The sequence below is a fragment of the Hippopotamus amphibius genome, chromosome 9 (genome assembly GCF_030028045.1).
Source record: "Hippopotamus amphibius kiboko isolate mHipAmp2 chromosome 9, mHipAmp2.hap2, whole genome shotgun sequence".
NCBI classification, from domain to species: domain Eukaryota; kingdom Metazoa; phylum Chordata; class Mammalia; order Artiodactyla; family Hippopotamidae; genus Hippopotamus; species Hippopotamus amphibius.
The window spans coordinates 87267679-87286382 of record NC_080194.1 but is presented as its reverse complement, the minus strand read 5'-3'; the positions used below and the strand labels follow the sequence as shown (position 1 = coordinate 87286382).

General features: G+C 48.2%; 1 protein-coding gene and 1 long non-coding RNA gene across 4 annotated transcripts in view; one reads left to right on the top strand and one right to left on the bottom strand.

Moving 5' to 3' along the window:
* UBASH3B (ubiquitin associated and SH3 domain containing B) overlaps positions 1–18704 on the top strand; it is a 143388-nt gene that overhangs the window by 73963 nt on the left and 50721 nt on the right. The window lies entirely within an intron of this gene.
* The window catches only part of LOC130829459 (uncharacterized), a 35890-nt gene that overhangs the window by 16106 nt on the left and 1080 nt on the right, over positions 1–18704 (bottom strand). Inside the window, exon 2 of the long non-coding RNA XR_009047529.1 lies at positions 535–679. This is a non-coding gene — a long non-coding RNA (uncharacterized LOC130829459). The remainder of the gene's footprint in view (positions 1–534; positions 680–18704) is intronic.

Below are 18704 nucleotides of genomic sequence, written 5' to 3'. Positions count from 1 at the left end.
CTAGAGAAAGATTTAGATGAGAGCGTTCCACACTGCGGTTGCTGGTGGCGGAATTTTAATACAAAGCAAAACGCCGCCTGTGAGAATTTGATCTTGACTTGGCCACATAACCTCATCGAGACTCCACTTCCCCATCAATAAAAGGGGATGACAGTGTTTATCTCTGAGGTTCTCTAGAGCATTACATTTCACGTCAAGGACCTAGTGAACAATCGAGATCCTTGCCAATCCCCATCCCCTGCCGCCCCCACCACTTCTGGTAGCTACCTGACCTACTGTCACCTGATTCTCAAGAGTTGTATCTTTGCTTCCTACCTTTCTGGGCTGTACTAAAATATAACAACAATCTTACCTCCCAAAAAGTTTCCTTTTAAGAGTGGGACTACTTTGTCATCTCTGCTCACTCCCTGATTTGGCAAATTGACACAAGTTGTTTGCTTTGCACTGAATTGTCTTGATGCAAGAGTTTTTGTGTTTGGGGATGGGCAGTGGCTCAAGAGTATTGCTTTTCCATTAAGCTTTTCAGGCACTTACCTACAAGATGGATAACACATCCTTCCTGGACAGATGGCAAAACCCTGAAGTCGTTTCCTTAATTTCTCCTCTAATTTTCCTTTTATCCCATCTTTTGTGACATCCGATTTGGTTAAATTCATTTCCACACAGAAATAACTGGTTTCTGGAAAAGATATAACATGGATTCTATTTCTCTAAAGCCATATGCGCCATACGTCCTAGCATCCGCGCAGATGCCATTTGATTCCATTTTGTTTTATTCATTCAATAAATATTTATTGAGTGTCTGCTTGGCGCCTTGGCATCTGCAGGGCAAAGAGGAAGAATATTCAGTCCTGCACTCTGAATGCTCCCATATTTTGTGGAAAAGCAAGACCTAAAGATGTAATTTCAGTAGACCGTGGCTAGGTTAATTAGGAAATACCAACCAGCTTTCAAGTAGGGGGAGGGGAAACTAAAGGGTTACAAGAAAAAGCTTAAGCAAAGTAACATTTGAACCGAGTCTCGGAAGTGTGAGCTCGATTTTCCCAAGTGAAGAAAACGGGATGGGCTTTCCTGGCATGTTTCCTGATGAAACGGCATGTGATTTGAAAGATCATGGCTGGCCTGAGAAGGGTGACCCATTCGTTGTCCCCGGACAAGGATGCCAGCCGATGTTCACTGAGAGCTCAGTATATGCCACGTAAGGTGCTAAATGCATTGTGTTTTATTTCACTGGATTCACAGAGCAACCATATGAGGCAGGTCCTATGAGTATTCCCACTTTACACAGTAGGCAACTGATACTCAGAGACGTTGAGTAACTTGCCTATGGTCACACAGTGACACAACTACGATTGAACATAAGCTGTCCCACTCCAGAGTATGCGGATGCTGTGAACCACCACTGCACGAGCTGGGTGCTGGCTGAGGTGCAGAGGATGAGGGGCGAGGGGGCGAGCAGAAGGCAGAAGGGTGGATAGAGACCAGCTTTGAGGGACTGAACAGTAAGATGGGGCTGGTAGATATATCCTTGCATTTTTATTTTATGTTTTTAAATTTATTTTTGGCTGCGTTGGGTCTTCATTGCTGTGCGTGGGCTTTCTCCAGTTGTGGTGAATGGGGGTCCTCTTCGTTGCGGTGCACAGGCTTCTCATTGCAGTGGCTTCTCTTGTTGTGGAGCACGGACTCTAGACGCTCAGGCTTCAGTAGTTGCAGCACATGGACTCAGTAGTTGTGGTGCACAGGCTTAATTGCTCCACAGCATGTGGGATCTTCCTGGACCAGAGATCGAATTCATGTCCCCTGAATTGGCAGGCAGGTTCTTAACCACTGAGCCACCAGGGAAGTCCCTTTTTTAAAATAAAAAGTTAATGTATTACTTTTAAAGTGAAATAGGACCCATTATTTAGACACTTTTTGTTTTTTAAGCAGAAGTCCTGCTTTAGTGGGAGATAATAATTGTGTAAATGAGACATGAGGATTAGTATAGGAAATCTAACTTAAAACCAAATGTTCTTAGGGATTTTGATTACTACTTACTTGAAAAATGCATACTGATACACAGATTGACTTTCAGTCATCAAAGTAAACCGCAATAACGTAAAAATACTTTGAAGTTATTCACTCTTTTCACTTGAAAAATGATGAAATTTTTGTCCCATGAAAAATTAGGGAATGCAGATTGGCTTCACCCTCCAGCTCTTTTAAGCACTAACATTGTGACGTGATTCAGATTTCTATAGGAACTTGCCCAGAAAAAAATATCTGTTCAATTTACTTTCAGTTCATAGAACACTTTCATGTCCTGGATTCTTCCCACCTCCCCCCCCCCCCCAACAGTGAATTTTAAGAATTATCAATTTGAACCTAGTACCAATATATTCATGAAGTGTTTCAGAAAGCAAAAATAAACCCAAACAAGCAAAAATAGGAATCGACCACAGAAATAGCGCACTTATGTTGGTTGCAAATAAATGAGCAAATAAACGAACATTTGGGCTCATGACAGAACTCAGCTAAAGTAGCACAACTCCAGATCCTCTGCGCCTCATTTCAAGCTCCTCAGTTTAAGGTCTATGTCAGTTCATGTAGTGGTTACTCAACTTCCCGCTTGGCAGCGGCTGCTTTAAAAATCCAATATTCCAGATTTACAGTCTTTGCTGGTCTCCCAGGAGGAGTGCTGACTATTTGGATTCTGAGGCCCGCGGGTCTCTGCTTGGAGGAGCACAGACCCCTAGCAAGGAGCCCAGCTGCTCCCCTTCCCTCCTGAGTGGCCCTCACGACTTCGGGGCCCCACGAACATGAAATTGCTGGACGTGGGTGGTCAGGCTGCTTCGGAGCCTCTCCCGGAGTGAGCGGCCCCATTCCCCTCCCATGGGTTCTGCTTCCTGGACCCCTTTGCTGACCAACAAAACCAGCCTTGAGCAATTCTTTGGTGTGTCACCCAACTCAGGCAGTCCGGCTCCCAGGACGACTCTCCTCTCCTCCTGACAGGTCTCTCCTGGAACCTGGGCCGCATCCACCACCCACACAAGCTGGAGTTTAGCCTCTGGGGTCTGATGGTGAAGGACAACCCCAACAACCCCCTTCCCACTCTCCACAAAACAGCACAGGGACAGCAGACGCCGGAGTTGGGTACCATCCAAGGTCATCTCAGGCATCCATCTGCTTTCTCACTTGTCAATCAGCGAGACTCTGTTGATCAGAGTCTCTGACCTCAGGGAGCATGAAAGCCTGGAACGGTCAGGAGAGGCTTTTAAGAAGAGGGTGGGACTTGGAGAAAGAGAGAGAGGTTTGAACAGTGGTCCAGACAGGAGGGGCAGCGCGAGCCAAGGGGAAGAGCGAGACATTCTCCCAGCGTGGGCGTCTCTCATATCGGTCCTGGAGATCTCCAGGAAAGGAAATTCCAGGGCTTCCCCTGAGCCTGACCCATCCTTTTCCTATGACCTCTGATGTTTTATAGGTCCCGGCTGTTAAATATATGAAACCTATAAGGCAGGGGACTGTGAAACTGAGGGCACGGTCTGACAGAAGTGCTACCCTGGCAGAAAAATCCAGCCCAGCCTTGTTTCTCGTCCCCTCTTGTCTCCTTCCAGCCACACACATGCTATCATCACTTGATCTGAGTCTCTTAGGCTGGTTTGGGAGGACAGCCTGCTGCTGGCACCTGCCTCTACCCTCCAGAGCATCCTTTGGCAGGAATACAGCACAAAGGGCTATGTGTACGCACTCCCTCTCAGCTTCAGAGCAGTGAAGCCAATTTCCTTTGCAAAGTCACTGCTGAAGGAAAAAAGGTTTTTAATCACTTCTTTCAGAGAGAGAGAGAGAGAGAGAAAGCAAAGTTCTAGAAATGTCATTCATCCCCAGAAATGTCATCTCGCTACAGCTTCCTCTACATCTTGCTCTGTAAATTGTGGAAATCAGTCCCAACTGCCTTGAGCAATTGAAGTCTATACATGGACCTACCCCAGCTCCTGGAGCCAGGCCAGCTAGAATCTATTTCTGTGCATATGGTTTGGTATGTGTGTGAGAAAGAGGGGGTAAAGGGTGTGCCTCCAGGGCCAAAGGTGGGGTGTGATGTTCACCAGCCTGTGACACAGCCTCACTCCTTCTTTCCTTGCACTTCTCTCCCTGCTCACCATCAGGTGTTGCTCCGACTGTTCTGACACACTGTCCATCTCAAACACACCTGTGTTCAGAGCCAGGGTAGCAGATGGAGTGGTGACATTCCTGAAAATGGAGCATTGAGATCAGAAGGGCTATTTCTGTGCCCCCTGGGACAAGTGACTTAATCTCTTTGCTCTCAGCTTCCTCATCTGTAAAATGGGTATAGTATTCACCACCTCATGAAGCTGTCTTGAAGATTGAGGGAGATGCTGGTTATGAAAAACTGTAGAGATTTCCATGGCAGTTCAGTGGTTAAGACTCCATGCTTCCACTGCAGGGGGTACAAGTTCGATCCCTGGTCAACAAGGAACTAAGATCCCACATGTGCTCACAGCATGACCCTCCCCCCACCCCCACCCCCCACCCCCCCCAAAAAAAGAAAAACTGTAAAATACAAAGTGCTGCAAGGATTTCATCTTAGAAAACAGGTCCCTGGTCTCTTTTATGTTGGAGTGGGGGTGAGGACAGGCACAAAACCGAATATTTCCCTTGTAAAGGGGCATGGCTGAGTAGGTAGCAGAGGACCTAAGCAGCGAGGTAGAACTAATTCTCATAGGAATTAGTCCCAGAGGACTCCTGGAAGAGGTGGTTTCCAAAAGAGAGGGGGCTCCATGTCTGCAGACAGGAAGGCAGAGGGTGTTCCCATCTTCCGCACGGAAAACCCCTGGCCCCGGGAGAGATGCGGTGTGATCTGGGTGGCTGCATCCTCGCTGCCTCGGCCAGCTGGACAGCAGGGCCCAGCCGGGACTGGCACTGCTTACGGTCTCGGCCAAGCCCAGGCTTCACGCAGCTCAACGCCTCTGCCTGTGAAGGGCATGGGTACCCACAAGGCATCCCTTTTGAATCCAGCCCGCGCACCTGGTGCCTCACACAGCACTCGCCTCACCCACATCTCCCCTCCCTGCTCAGGCTTCCTGTTTTGAAACCACCAATAGATGGAAAATGTGAGTGCTGTCACTTTAACGGCTTAGGCTGTGTGTGTGTCTGTGTGTGGGCAAGTGCGTGAGTGTGAGCATGTGCTGTATGTGATCCTGTGTGTGTGTGAGCCCATGTGTGAGCGTGTGATCGTAGGTGACTGTGTGATTGTGTGGCTGTGTAGGCATGAGCTGTGAGTGCGAGCATGTGTGTGTATGTGACGGTGTGTGTGTTTCTGAGCACGAGTGTACCTCGAGGCCTGGGAGAGGCCGCTGAGGCCCAGGGCTTGCCGAGCTGGGACACCTGTGGGGAGGGGCCTGCCAGGAGCTGTCACCTCCCAGCGCACCTGTCTGCCCCAGCAACCGGGGGGAGCAGCACTGTTAAGTTAGCGCCGCACGTGCGCAGGGGAAGTGAGGCCGTGCCTGTTAACTCTCAAAAGCTCTTCTCTCAGCTTGGAGGAAGGTCTTTTTTCTTCAGGTTTTAAAACAGAAATAATTTCTTACTAATCCAAAAATGCCTTCCTCAGGAACGAGCTCATGTCACTAGCTACTGACGTCACTGAAAGGGCAGGCAATGTGTCTAGCCTGTACCTTTATCCCCAGGACCTACTTCAGTTCCTGGCAGGTAGCAGGAGTCCAGTGGCGTCATTAAGCAAGTATTCATGGGGTGTTTACTATGTACCAAAGGTTGCTCGAGGCTCTTGGGATTCAACACAGACCATAACAAAATCTCTGATCTCGGGTGGCTTAGAGTCATTGGGGGAGACAACTGCGGTCCCATGAATAGAAATAGAAATATGGCAGGCGCTGTTAGTGTTGGGTGAAAGCTCTTTCCTTGGATTTTTAGAGGAGGCTCTGGCTTTTGCTGGCTGTGTGCACAGTGAAGACATAATCAACATGCTTTTCTTCATTTACTAAGATAATATAATTGACCCACGGTCTTTTAGAAACAAAAATTTTCCCCCGGTGAGAAAAGATAAATGGGCAAGATTTCTCTTTCCTGCCATGCGCCTCCTCCACCCCATTGTTGGCCTCCTTGGAGCTTCTAGTACCTTCCCTCCTTCCCACATCACACCCGCTCTTCCTTCTCTCTTCTTGTCTGGATGGCAAATTTCCACTCATCTGTCCAGACTCTGCTCAAATCCGGCCCAGTCTGTCAGCAGAGGAACTTGGTGACCCACGTGCATACCTTAGATGAGCTCGGGAGCCTGTGGGTCACAGGGCATGCTGATGATCTATTTCCTGTTTGTCTTCTGCCCCAACTGACCCCCTTGAGGCCAGGAACTTTGCTTGCCTGTCGGCAAATTTCCCAGAGCCTGGCAACAGTGGGATGGATGCATGGATGGGTGGGCGGGCAGACGGGTGGTTAGATGAATGTTTTCTCGCCCACCTTTATGTAATGAAAGACACTAAAGAGATGTCAGCCCAGGATGAGTGCAAACCAAGACTCAAGGAGCACGCAAGAGATGGAGTTTTAACCATGCCCGATGCTGAGTCTGGGCTCCTTTCACATTATTATTTATTTATTTATTTACTTTTGTTGTTGTTTAGTGTTTTAATTAACTCTCCCTATACCAATCCCACCTAGTAGCATCAGCTGACAGGAATTTTCACAGTCATATAGAAAAAAACACACTATATTATAGAGCACACTATATAAAAAACAACTTTATGAGTTCACAGATATATTTGGGAAATACATATTTGGGAAAAATCAGTAAATGGCCTTTTCCTTTGCATTTTCACTCTGTTTTCTATTCTTTCACATTTTTATTAATGATCCGGAAAAGGAGATTCAGAGCGAAACTCACACATCTGTGGATGACACAGAGCTGTTTGGGTAGTGAGGTGCCACGCCATGGGAGGGTGCCCCAAGATGTGAGTTGGCGGACAAGTAGAACTGGTCTGGACGTGAGCAAATCAAGCCCCTGCATTTAGGCAGATGTTATCGGAGGTAGAAGATGGTGCTTCTGGCTGATTAGCGTGGGTGGGAAAGAGCGAGGGCCTGGGAGTCACTCCATTCAATTAATTAAGCTCCTACTGTGTGCTGGGTTTTGTGCTCAGGACTGCACCTCCTACCCTTGAAAGATCTCAGTCTAAGGAAGAAGAAGATTTCCAGTGTAGTGGGGGAAAATAGACCTGGAAGGAAATAAACACACAAGGAAATAGAAAGAGAAACTAGAAGTGCTCATAGGAAGATATTATAAAGTGCTGTGAGACCACGGAAGACAGCTGCTCTGCTGGGGTGGGGGCGGTAAGGGAGGATTCATTCATTCTTCCCTTATTTAATGCACATCCCGAGGATTCGCTGTATGCCATGTCCTGAAGGCACAAAGTTAAACAGATTGGGAGCCTTGTTTCCGAGGAGCTCACAGTCCAAGCGAGGGACAAGGAGGAGTCAAGTGTGGGAGGGGCTGTGAGGAGTGATGTGTGATTCAGGAAGGAAGTTCTAGTAGGATTCCGCTAAAGGGATCAAATCTTGGTTTAAAGCTGTCCTCTGAATTGGTTAGGAAAGAGGAGGTGTAGGTAATCCCCTTGGAAAAAGCAGAAGGGGCAAAGCTTCCGCAGAGAGAGCTTCGGGGTATTTTGGGGCAACGGCAGGGCTCCTGCAGCTGAAGCCAAGGCTGGCGGCATGAGGCAGGGGCGTGGGGGAGCGGTTCGGGGAGGGATAACATGGTGGGGGGAAGGTAATCCCAGGAGAGGCAGCCAGGATGGAGGGGGCCACCACAGGCTGTGGCCAGGCATATGCGGAGGGCTCTGAAGGATCTTAAGTAAGACAGCGGTGTGATCCAGGTTAGTATTTTAGGAAGATTATTCTGGCCTCAGTGGAGGATGGACTGAGAATTGGGGAGTAGAAGGGAAGGTGAAGCCAGTAGCCAAGAGAACCTCTGAAATCCTCCAACAAGAGCTTATGCGTGGAGAATAGAATGAATGAATGGACCCAGAATGACCTAGGGAGTGGGGCTGGCCTGGTGACATCAAACTTGAGAAATGTCATTCTCTCGCCAAACACGCAGGGTGCCCTGTGGGAACAAGGCTGAGACCAACACCCAGACGCAACGCTAGACGGGAGGGGGGAGAGAGCACCGGAGGCATGGGTCCTGGGCTGAGCTGTGGCTCCGAGACCTCGGAGAATGGTCTGACCTGCCCGTGCCCCCACTGGGACTGCTGCGAGAATAAGATGACATAACATTTTTAAGTTCTTTATAAAATATAGCATCAGCATCTGGAGTGGTTGGGTAGTTTGGCCTCTTGCACATTAAGAGATTAAAAACCAAGGCTGGAAAAGCTCCAGAGAAGGGCACTGGCCTGATTGAGGGGTTGGAAAGTGTTCTTTATAGAGACACAATGAAAATATTAGAGCTATTCAATCTGGAAAGAACGAAGGGAGTCTGCCAAAGCTTGGGCTTTACCTCCCAGGAGTGGAGGGGGAGGCGGGCAGACTGCCTGCCTTCAAATCCTGACTCTAGGGATTTCCCTGACTGTCCAGCGGTTGAGACCCCGTGCTTCCACTGCAGGGAGCACAGGGAACTAGAGTCTTGCATGCTGTGTGGTGTGCCTAGGAAAAAAAAAAAATCCTAACTCTACAATTCGAGATCCTCCTAGGGCCTTGGACAAGCTCCTTAGCATCTTTAAGCCTCGATTTATCTAACTTTGGGGATGGTGATCCTACACTGATTTTTGTGAGGATTAGACGGCATAATAATGATGTAACTGTTGTGAGGATTGAATGACAGGATGCAGGTAAAGAGGTTACTACAGGGAGTGGCACATGAGGCACTGACAGGAACTGGGAAGAGGGTACCTGTGCAGTTAGTCCCCGGATCCTGCAAGACAAAAAAATACCTTCCTCGCGCTTGAAGAAATAAGTTGTGGCAAATGAGAAAAGGTAGAGGCTCTCCCACAGTGCATGAAAAGTGATGAAATTCATCGGGCTGAAAAACAGCAAGGGCAGCTCTGGGCTCCCACCCTGCAGGTCAGCAGTTGGCTGGAGGCGGGGAAGAGCAGCCCCGCACCATGCCCCGTAGCCTGGGTCACTTGCACACACCAGTGCTTAATACTGATTTGCCGCCTAACAAGCCTCTTGGCGGTCAGTGAGGGATGGAGCACGTGGAAGGAAGGGGGTGGGGAGAGCCCCCAGCGTTGGCTGCTCTTACACGGAGAAGGTCTCTGCTGCTGAGATAGCCCAGGCCAGCTGTGCAGTCTCCTGGTCCCAGAGTGTTCTCTGCACGGTGCATGCCCCAAACTATACACTAGGCACTTGGTTTATCCTCCCTGGGAGAGGAAGAGGCTTCTGCTGACACATAGAAATTACTCAGGTCGAATCTCTTGTGGCTTTCGCTGTCACCAGAAACTCTCCCCCGAGAGGCAGCTGAATCATGGACAGCCTATCTTTAGTCAGTCTGCTTTGTAGGGCTGGCAGCCTGGAATGTCGTTATTGCAAATGATACTAATCTCTGAGCTGAATTCCGGAGTGAAGCTGCTGCTTATACGGATGCCGTAATTACATGCAGCAGACACTTACCATGCATTTACTATATGCAAAGCAGTGCACATGTTGACAACACTTGCCCAAAGCCTAGAAAATAACCACCATTGATTGAAATTGCATTGTGCATTTTATCTTTTATCTGTAATACTAACAGGGAATGTTTATTAAGTACTCACTGTGCACCAGGCACTGTCAATGGGAACCTCCAAACAACACTAAGTGTGATTGCCATTCCCTGGTATCAGATGAGAAAAGTTAGGGGTTTGCTATATTCAGTAAATTACCTGAGAGTAATTTACTAGTGGGTGGTGGAACAGGATTCAAATCCAGGTCTTTCTGTTGAGGCCATGGGTTTAACCACTAAGCCACACTGTCTTTTACTTCTAACAATAGCTTTGTGGCGTTAATGGTTATCATTCCACTTTTACAGATGAGATATCAATGTCCAGAGAGGTCTTCCCTAAATCGCAGTTAATAAATAGCAGAACCAAGCTCAAAGCCAGATCCTCTGACCCCGTATTCAGTGTGTTTATTAGTGCAACTCCCATCCCTCCATCAAAGACCACCTTGGCTGCTAAAGGAACAGGTTTGCCAGTACCAATGCCCATTGCTGAGATGGGGTTCTGTGGCAGGGCCTCCCGTTTGGCATGTTATTGCTCAGGCTGGTTGGGACAAGGTGTTTTCTCCCCTCATGGGCACAATATACCCTTAGTTACACCCACATATTGTGTAGTTGTGCTTTTGACCTAAACCCCCAAAGCTACAGAGACCTCCACTCAGCCAGTGCTATGTGAACTACGGACACTCAACTAACAGCATCACCCTTCATGAGGTACAGGGACACGTCCCATCCTTTTATTGTGTAAAAGAGACAGAAGAAGCCTTTTCCCCAAAGGAGGTGAGAGAAGTGATTCCAGAAAAGCTGAAATCTAGACTCTGCCTCAGTTCCACCTAGTAGTGTTCACTTCTAACAATGTTTTGAAGGCTAACCTAGCGGGCTTCAAGATGATGAACTTGACGCTTGCATTTTGACGTGTTAGTCCAAGCTCTACCTCTGCCATCCTAGGGGACTGGGGGCAAGTCACTGGAACACAGAGCCCTCGTTCTCCACCAGTAAGATTCAAATATTCACCCCTCTTATCTCGGGAAGGCTGCAGTGAGTAATAGACACCTGTGAACAACGCTTTGAAATTCTAGGAGGAAAGACATCATAGAAACTAATTTTATTATCCGTGTCACTGAAAAAGGTATATTAAGCACTGACAGTGTGATGATTGGGGTAGAGTTGAATGGATATCAGTATTTTGGTGCCTGGCAAGAGGGATAAACACCTGCAGGTCGGCAGGAAGAGCTCTGTTTTGTGCCCAGGTTTTGGGCCACTGATGTTTTTCTATTTGTTTGTTTGTTTTATATTTATTTATTGGCTGTTTTGGGTCTTCGTTGCTGCACCCAGGCTTCCTCTAGTTGCAATGAGCTGGGGCTACTCTTTGTTGCAGTGCATGGCTTCTCATTGTGGTGGCTTCTCTTCTTGTGGAGCACGGACTCTAGGTGCGTGGGCTTCAGTAGTTGTGGCACTCAGGCTCAGCAGTTGTAGCTCGAGGGCTCTAGAGCACAGGCTCAGTAGTTGTGGTGCACGGGCTTAGCTGCTCTGCAGCATGCAGGTTCTTCCCAGACCAGGGATGGAACCCATGTCCCCTTGGACATCGGCAGGTGGATTCTTAACCACTGCGCCACCAGGGAAGTCCGGGCCACTGCTGTTCAGAGCACTCCTCTGCCTCTGGCTTTTTGGGAAAGCATATAGTCTATTATTGCAATGCTCAGCCAAGAGGAAAGAACTTTTTAGTTACACCTTGCTACAATTTGTTTCATAATTATCCTACGAATTAGGTGTCCCTTTCCTTAGATGAGGCAGCTAGCATCCCCAGAAAGTGAAATGCCAATTCTCCTGTGCTAGGAGCATCTCCCCCTGTAGTTTTTCAGAAGGATGCCTGGATGCTCCTTCGGAGATTGTCCTCCACAGCCCCAGGAGCTTAGAAGCGATGAGGCATGCCTTCTCCCCTCTTGGAGGGCTCCCCTCTGCCCTCCCAACCCTCTAGTGCATATGTCCACTTGGAGGTTCACTCCAGTCTGAGATCAGTTGTGGCTGATGTGGGAGAAGCTGGCAGCCTGGCTGGCAGCTGGCTTCAGGGACACCAACAAAGCCCCCCTCCTGGTCTAGCCTTCCCTACGATTAGGTGTTTTAATCAGGTGCTCTGTTCATACTCAGCCAGAACTGTTGCGCTGGCTTAGGCCTCACACAAGCAGTGGCTGCCTGGCTGCAACCCTGTTCTCCCCAGGGAGGAAGGTGTTTACTATAAAGAGGGTGAGGTCTGGGGCCACACACCCCTGCCTTCTGCAGTGGGTTGGGAGGCTGGGCTCACCTTCCGGGGTGATCTTGGCTAATCACAGTGCTCCACTTTTCCCTAGAATGCCATTTTTTAAAAAGACTTCTTTTTTTTTTTTTTAATTATTTTTATCTCTATTTTTAATATTTGGCTGTGTTTGGTCTTCCTTGCTGTGTGCAGGCTTTCTCTAGTTGCGGAGAGCAGGGGCTGCTCTTCATTGCGGTGCGCTTCTCTGGTTGTGGAGCACGGGCTCTAGGCGAGCGGCTTCAGTAGTTGCAGCACGTGGGCTCAGTAGTTGTGACTTGTAGGCTCTAGAGCGCCGGCTCAATCGTGGCACATGGGCTTAGTTGCTCTGCAGCATGTGAGATCTTCCCGGACCAGGGATAGAACCCGTGTCCCCTGCATTGGCAGGCAGATTCTTAACCACTGTGCCACCAGGGAAGTCCCCTAGAATGCCATTTTAAGTCACTGGGCTCCACGTCACATCCCTCACTGCTATACCTTCTCCTAGATCAGTGTGAGAAGCCTCTAGATGAATACTGGGGGTCATAGAGGTTTGATCCAGGGTGAGACCATTCACTGAAACCAAAAGGAGTCAGCTTTCTGGAGGAAAGCCTCATTTAACTAAAATTCTGTTCCTTTGGGCTGAAATGATACCAACCTAAAGTATAACAATATGGGGAATGAAATTTTTATTATTATTACTTAATAAACATAAGGTATTTGAAATGCGTACACTAACACATGGAGTCCGTGGAAGGAAAAGCATAGTCAACCTGTACAAAGCTGGTCAGACTATCCTTTCAAGCCTAATCTTCTCCTTGGGCTTACCCTGTCCCCAGTCTATCTGGCCCTATTTGCACCCAGGCCTACAGGGCCAACCACCCCATCCCCATCCTTAGGTTCCCCTAAGCAACCTAGTGCTGCGTAAGAACCGCCCCCTCCTTTGAGTGTGGTCCAGTGCCGTGGAGGAGCTCAGACACAGGAAGCCATCAGAACAAGCCGGTGCAGGAGAACTTATCGTGTATAAGATAGGAGAGGCACTAAGAACACCTGGGTGACTGGGGCCTAGAGTTACAGACATGGTGAACTAAGGGAGCAGGTGCAGTTTGAAGAGGTGGGAGAAGCAAAGGCACAGGTGGGGCAGGGGCACATGTGTTCTCATCTCAGGAACATCCTATCTGATAATCATGAAATAGGAACTTCCTAAGCAAATGGGGCACACGATGCTATCAAGTATTAGAAGATGGAGACTGGTCTTGATCTTACAGGCAGTAAGGAGCCATTTTAGTCTTTGGGGCACTGGGGCATGATAATAGTGGTATTTCAGCTGAAAGAGTTCCTTGGATGTGTGCACGATGGATTGATGTAGTGATCCCAAGGTAGGGACAGCAGTTGAATAAGGTAAAATATTCTTAAGGGTCATGGCAGTGGGACTCAAACGCACCTTAAGGGCAAGGTCAATGACACAAACTCCTTATAGTTTCCAAAGTACTTTCTGTTATGTTATCCCAGTTAGGTCATATAAATAGCTCCTTGGGGAGAGTATTATTATCCTCATCTTATAGCTTACAAGAGAGAGTCAAAGGGGCTGATTGACTCACCCCCACTTGCTCCTGTGACTGGAATCTGGACTAGAGCTTGGGTCTTCTCCTTCCCAGTTCTCTGCTCCTTCCGGTGCATTTACTGACTTTCTCTTGGTGCTGGTGGTGTGTTGTTTTTATTTTTCTGGCCACACTGCGTGGCTTGCAGGATCTGAGTTCCCTGACCAGGGATCCGACCTGGGCCCCTGGCAGTGAAAGCCCGGAATCTTGATCACTGGACTGCCAGGGAATTCCCTTGTTGTTTTTCATATCCCTCTTAGCACCCAGGCTAGGGAAGCACCAGTGGGGGCTCAGAAGCCTCTTAGAGAATGAACACTAGAGGAAATCAGAGGTTCTTGGAATGAGTGAGTATGCCGTGTAATTTTGAATTACTGGCACTACTGTACTCTCTTCTGTATCAAACTTGCCTAACCATGAATTCAATACATGCTTTCAATAAATTAAGTGCCAAGTATATGTCAGGCACTTCACTGGAACCTGAGATCTAGAAATGAATAAGGCCAAGTCCCTGCTCTTGGGGAGCTTACACCCTAGGTCATCACTGTTCACTCGGACGCTCTGTGGTGATGAGAAAGTTCAGAACTGCACAGCCCACGTGGTAGCCACCAGCACCTTAAATGTGGCTAGTGTGATGAGGAAACTGAATTTTTAGTTTTATTTTGCATGTGGCTAGTGGCTAGAATATTGGCCAGCACAGTTCCCATGAAATGGTTTTACGGATGCTAGTGAGGGGAATTCCAAATTTACGCTCGATCGCTAAGAAAGGCAAACTGCAGGGCGAAAGAAGTCTTTTCCGCGGAATGATGGAGGCTGCTTTTCTAGCATGTGGCTGCCACTCCAGAAACAGAGATGGGCCTTTTAGCCTTCTCTCTTCTCCTCTAGGATATTGTCTTCCTGATAAGCTAAAAGTGGCATCTCATTTGCCTATAGCATCATTCTCTTTGGGTCTCAACTACTGAACACAGAACAACAGTCGGAGGAACCCAACCTGTGTTGCATCTGGGAGGGCAGCTGAAGGGGGCAGACAGAGCATGAATGGCTTAGAGAGCGAATAGGTCCTTTCCCGCTGGGATGAAGCACAGTGAGGCTTGAGGCTGCCACCTGTAGAGAGGGCTGCAGTGTGAAGTGGCAGCTTTCTGTTGCTTTGGGTATTTGTAGGCATGACTCCTGCTTTGGTATCTGGTGTCAGTTCCCACTGAGGATTCTCCACGACCCCTCCTGCCCTCCCCTGCAGGCCACTCTTCATGAGCAGCCCACACCTGGCTTGTGTTTTCCCCTCATTGTCATCTAAGGGTAAAGAAACAGCCCAGCTTCCTCCCCTCGGTGTATGGAAGGGAAGAGAATTCACAGGACACATAACTCACAGGCTATCAGAACTGGAAGGGGACTTTGAGACCGATCTAAGCCCTTTCCATTTTCCAACGGTCCCAGGAAGGTTAGGGACTTGCCCAGGGTCACACAGTGACAGTGAGCTGTCCCACCAGTGCAGTCCTTCTCCCAGGGACGCAGGACAGACAGTGAAAGGGGTGGAAAGGAGACATGGGCTGGAGCGGTGGAATGGGTCCATGGCGAGCACGTGTGAGTCCTGGGTTCCAAGCTGGCTCTGCACCAACTCACTGTGACCTTAGGGAAGTCGCTTTTCTTTGCTAAGCCTCAGTTCCCTGCCCTATGAAATAGAGAAGTTAGACTCTGCCTTCACATTCCAGTGGCGAATAGGACTTTCAGTGAAGCCCCAGAGCTCTGAAGCACATTGAATGAAGTTAATACCCCTGTCACCTCGCGCCGCACAGCACCACGAATGCAGTTTAATACACAAGTCCGAGGAACGTGCAGCCCCTTGCTCCGCTCAGCTTTTCAATTTCCCACAGGGGAGGCAGCTTGAGCTAGAGAGTGCGACCACTCAGAGTGATGGTCTGGCACCGTTTGAAGGGGCTTTGCCCCTCCAGCTTCCAAAAAGCTTCTGATGTCAGCAAAAATGGGTCTGCAGAGACCGGTGTGCTCTCTGCTCTGAGTAAAGCCCTCAGCTCTTCTCTCTCCCTCCCACCCCTAGAGGGAGGCTTATCATCCCAGGGCCAAGCAGGCAGGGGGAAGTGACTCATCTAGGATCCTCTTCTGAGCTGGGGACGGTGTCAACTTAGCCTTTGTCAACTGGGGCTCAAGGTGCGACGATTGTAAGACGGGATTTATATTTAGAAAATAGGGAGCAGAGCAGAAAGCACTTCTTTAATTTAAAAAATATATATTTTATTTGGTTGTACTGGGTCTTAGTTGCAGCAGGCAGGATCCTTAGTTGCAGCTCTCTGGCTCCTTAGTTGTGGCATGCAAAGTCTTAGTTGCAGCATACATGTGAGATCTAGTTCCCTGACCAGGGATCGAACCCTGGCCCCCTGCATTGGGAACACAGAGACTTAACCACTGTGTCACCAGGGAAGTCCCTAGAAGGCACTTTTGTAAACCTTGTGGCTAAAGACAAACCTGGGCCAAACATAGGTAGTTAATTATAATGTGCTTTGGTTTTCTTACTCACTGGTTAATTTGATTGTCTTGTTTCCTGGGGTTCAGAGCTAACTTCGGAGGTCATTTGTATCCAAACACTGCAGCACCCCCTGTCCCTGTTACCTCGGCGGTGCTGGGCACAGGACACAGGTGTTGCAGGGCACCTTGGGAGCTGGTTAAGGAAGAAGGTCAGTTAATTTGTATGGAAGGAATCAGACCCCGCATTTCAGCATAAGATTACCGTGTGGTCCTGAGATGAATCAAGGCCCACTGCAGTCACTGGGGGGGGCGGGGGGGGGGCGGAGATTTGAATGTGGCAGTGAAAAAAAACTGCATGAAAGACTCTTAAGAGCTTTTGGCCTTGAAAGTCACACAGAACTACCTAGAGCTGAGCCAGGTCCTCTTGGTGCCTCGGAAGTGTAGGATCATGTCTCACTCACTGGAGCCAGTGACTGGACTGGATTCTTAAGCTCTTTCATGTTCGTAAGCTTAAGCCTAGTAACTGTGCCTCCCTCTCTAAGCCTCAGCTTCCTCATCTTGTAAGACACCTCAAAGACCTGCCCTGAGAGTTAAATAAGCTTGTTCTGTGACACTTCCTCCTTTCCCTGCCCCCTCCCCGAGGCAGCCCATTCATTTCCAGTGTCCAGTTCCCGCATCCCTAGGAAAGGGGCACACGGTGGGCTCTTTGCAGACTCTGCTACCTTCACACCAAGGATGGTTCTAGCTGTTCCCAAAGGCTGTAGCGCCCCAGTGTGGAGGGCTGGGGTAAGGCCGGGGGCAGCTGGGGGAGGAGGTCAAAGAAGAAAGCAGGCCCCGGGGCGGGAGGGCTGCCCAGCCAAGACCACAATGAGGGGCCCGAGGCAAACGGAGGGGTCCCCACTCGGTGCTGCTCCCTATGAAGGGGGTCCCAGAGCCTCTCAGCAAATTAGCACCGGCCCAGGGGCTCAAGAAGTGGCGCTAGATCAAAAGGAAATACAGCAGCACACTCTCAGCAAAAAAGGCAGAGCCACAGCCTAGCTATATGCCAAGAGCACAGTTTGGGGACTCAGGAAGCCTGGCTTCCTGTGCTTGTCATTTGCCTCGGCGGGTCTTAGTTCTTCATCTGTAACATCAGAGGATTGATCTCGAAGGCCTGAAATTCTGTGAGCATCCTAAACATCATATCTTTTTTTTTTTTCTTGTATGTCTTCTGTTGATCTTTTTTTTTTTAAGAACTTTTATTGAGATGCATTTAACATACAATAAACTGCATATATTTAGAGTGTACAATTTGGTATCCCAATCTCCCAATTCATTCCCCCCCCAACCCTTCCTGCTTTCCCCACTTGGTGTCCATGTGTTTGTTCTCTACAGCTGTGTCTCTATTTCTGCCTTGCAAACGGGTTGATTTGTACCATTTTTCTATATTCTGCATATATGTGTTAATATACGATATTTGTTTCTCTCTGACTCACTTCACTCTGTATGACAGTCTCTAGGTCCACCCATGTCTCTACAAATGTCCCAGTTTCATTGCTTTTTACAGCTGAGTAATATTCCATTGTATATATGTACCACATCTTTTTTATCCATTCATCTGTTGATGGACATTTAGGTTGCTTCCATGTCCTGGCTATTGTAAATTGTGCTCCAATGAACATTGGGGTGCATGTGTCTTTTTGAATTATGGTGTTCTCTGGCTATATGCCCCGCAGTGGGATTGCTGGGTCATATGGTAACTCTATTTTTAGTTTTGCAAGGAACCTCCGTACTGTTCTCCATAGTGGCTGTATCAATTTACATTCCCACCAGCAGCGCAAGAGCGTTCCCTTTTCTCCACACCCTCTCCAGCATTTACTGTTTGTAGATTTTCTGATGATGCCCATTCTAACCTGTGTGAGGTGATACCTCAGTGTAGTTGTTTTTTTTTTTTAAGCTCTTTATTGGAATATAATTGCTTTACACTCTTGAACCAGTTTTTGAGGTACACCAAAGTCAATCAGCTGTATTTATACACATATCCCCATATTCCCTCCACTCCCATGGCTCCCCCGACCCTCCCCGTACCGGCCCTCTAAGGCATCACCCATCATCGAGTTGATCTCCCTTTGTTATACAGCAACTTCCCACTGGCTATCTATTTTACAGTTGGTAGTATATATATGTCTATGCTACTCTCTCACTTCGTCCCAGCTTCCCCCTTGCCCCCAGCTCCCCCAACCTCGTGTTCTCCAGTCCATTTTCTGCATCTGCATCCTTATTCTTGTCACTGGGTTCATCAGTACCATTTTTTTTTTCTTACTGTAGTTTTGATTTGCATTTCTCTAATCATTAGTGATGTTGAGCAGCTTTTCATGTGCCTCTTGGCCATCCGTATGTCTTCTTTGGAGAAATGCCTATTTAGGTCTTCTGCCCATTTTTTGATTGGGTTGTTTGTTTTTTTGATATTGAGCTGGATGAACTGTTTATATATTTTGGAGATTAATCCTTTGTCTGTTGATTCGTTTGCAAATATTTTCTCCCATTCTGAGGGCTGTCTTTTCGTCTTGCTGATAGTTTCCTTTGCTGTGCAGAAGCTTTGAAGTTTCATTAGGTCCCACTTACTTATTTTTGCTAAACATCGTATCTTAATACGTACTGTTAGCAGAATCTGAAATCATGGACAAAGACA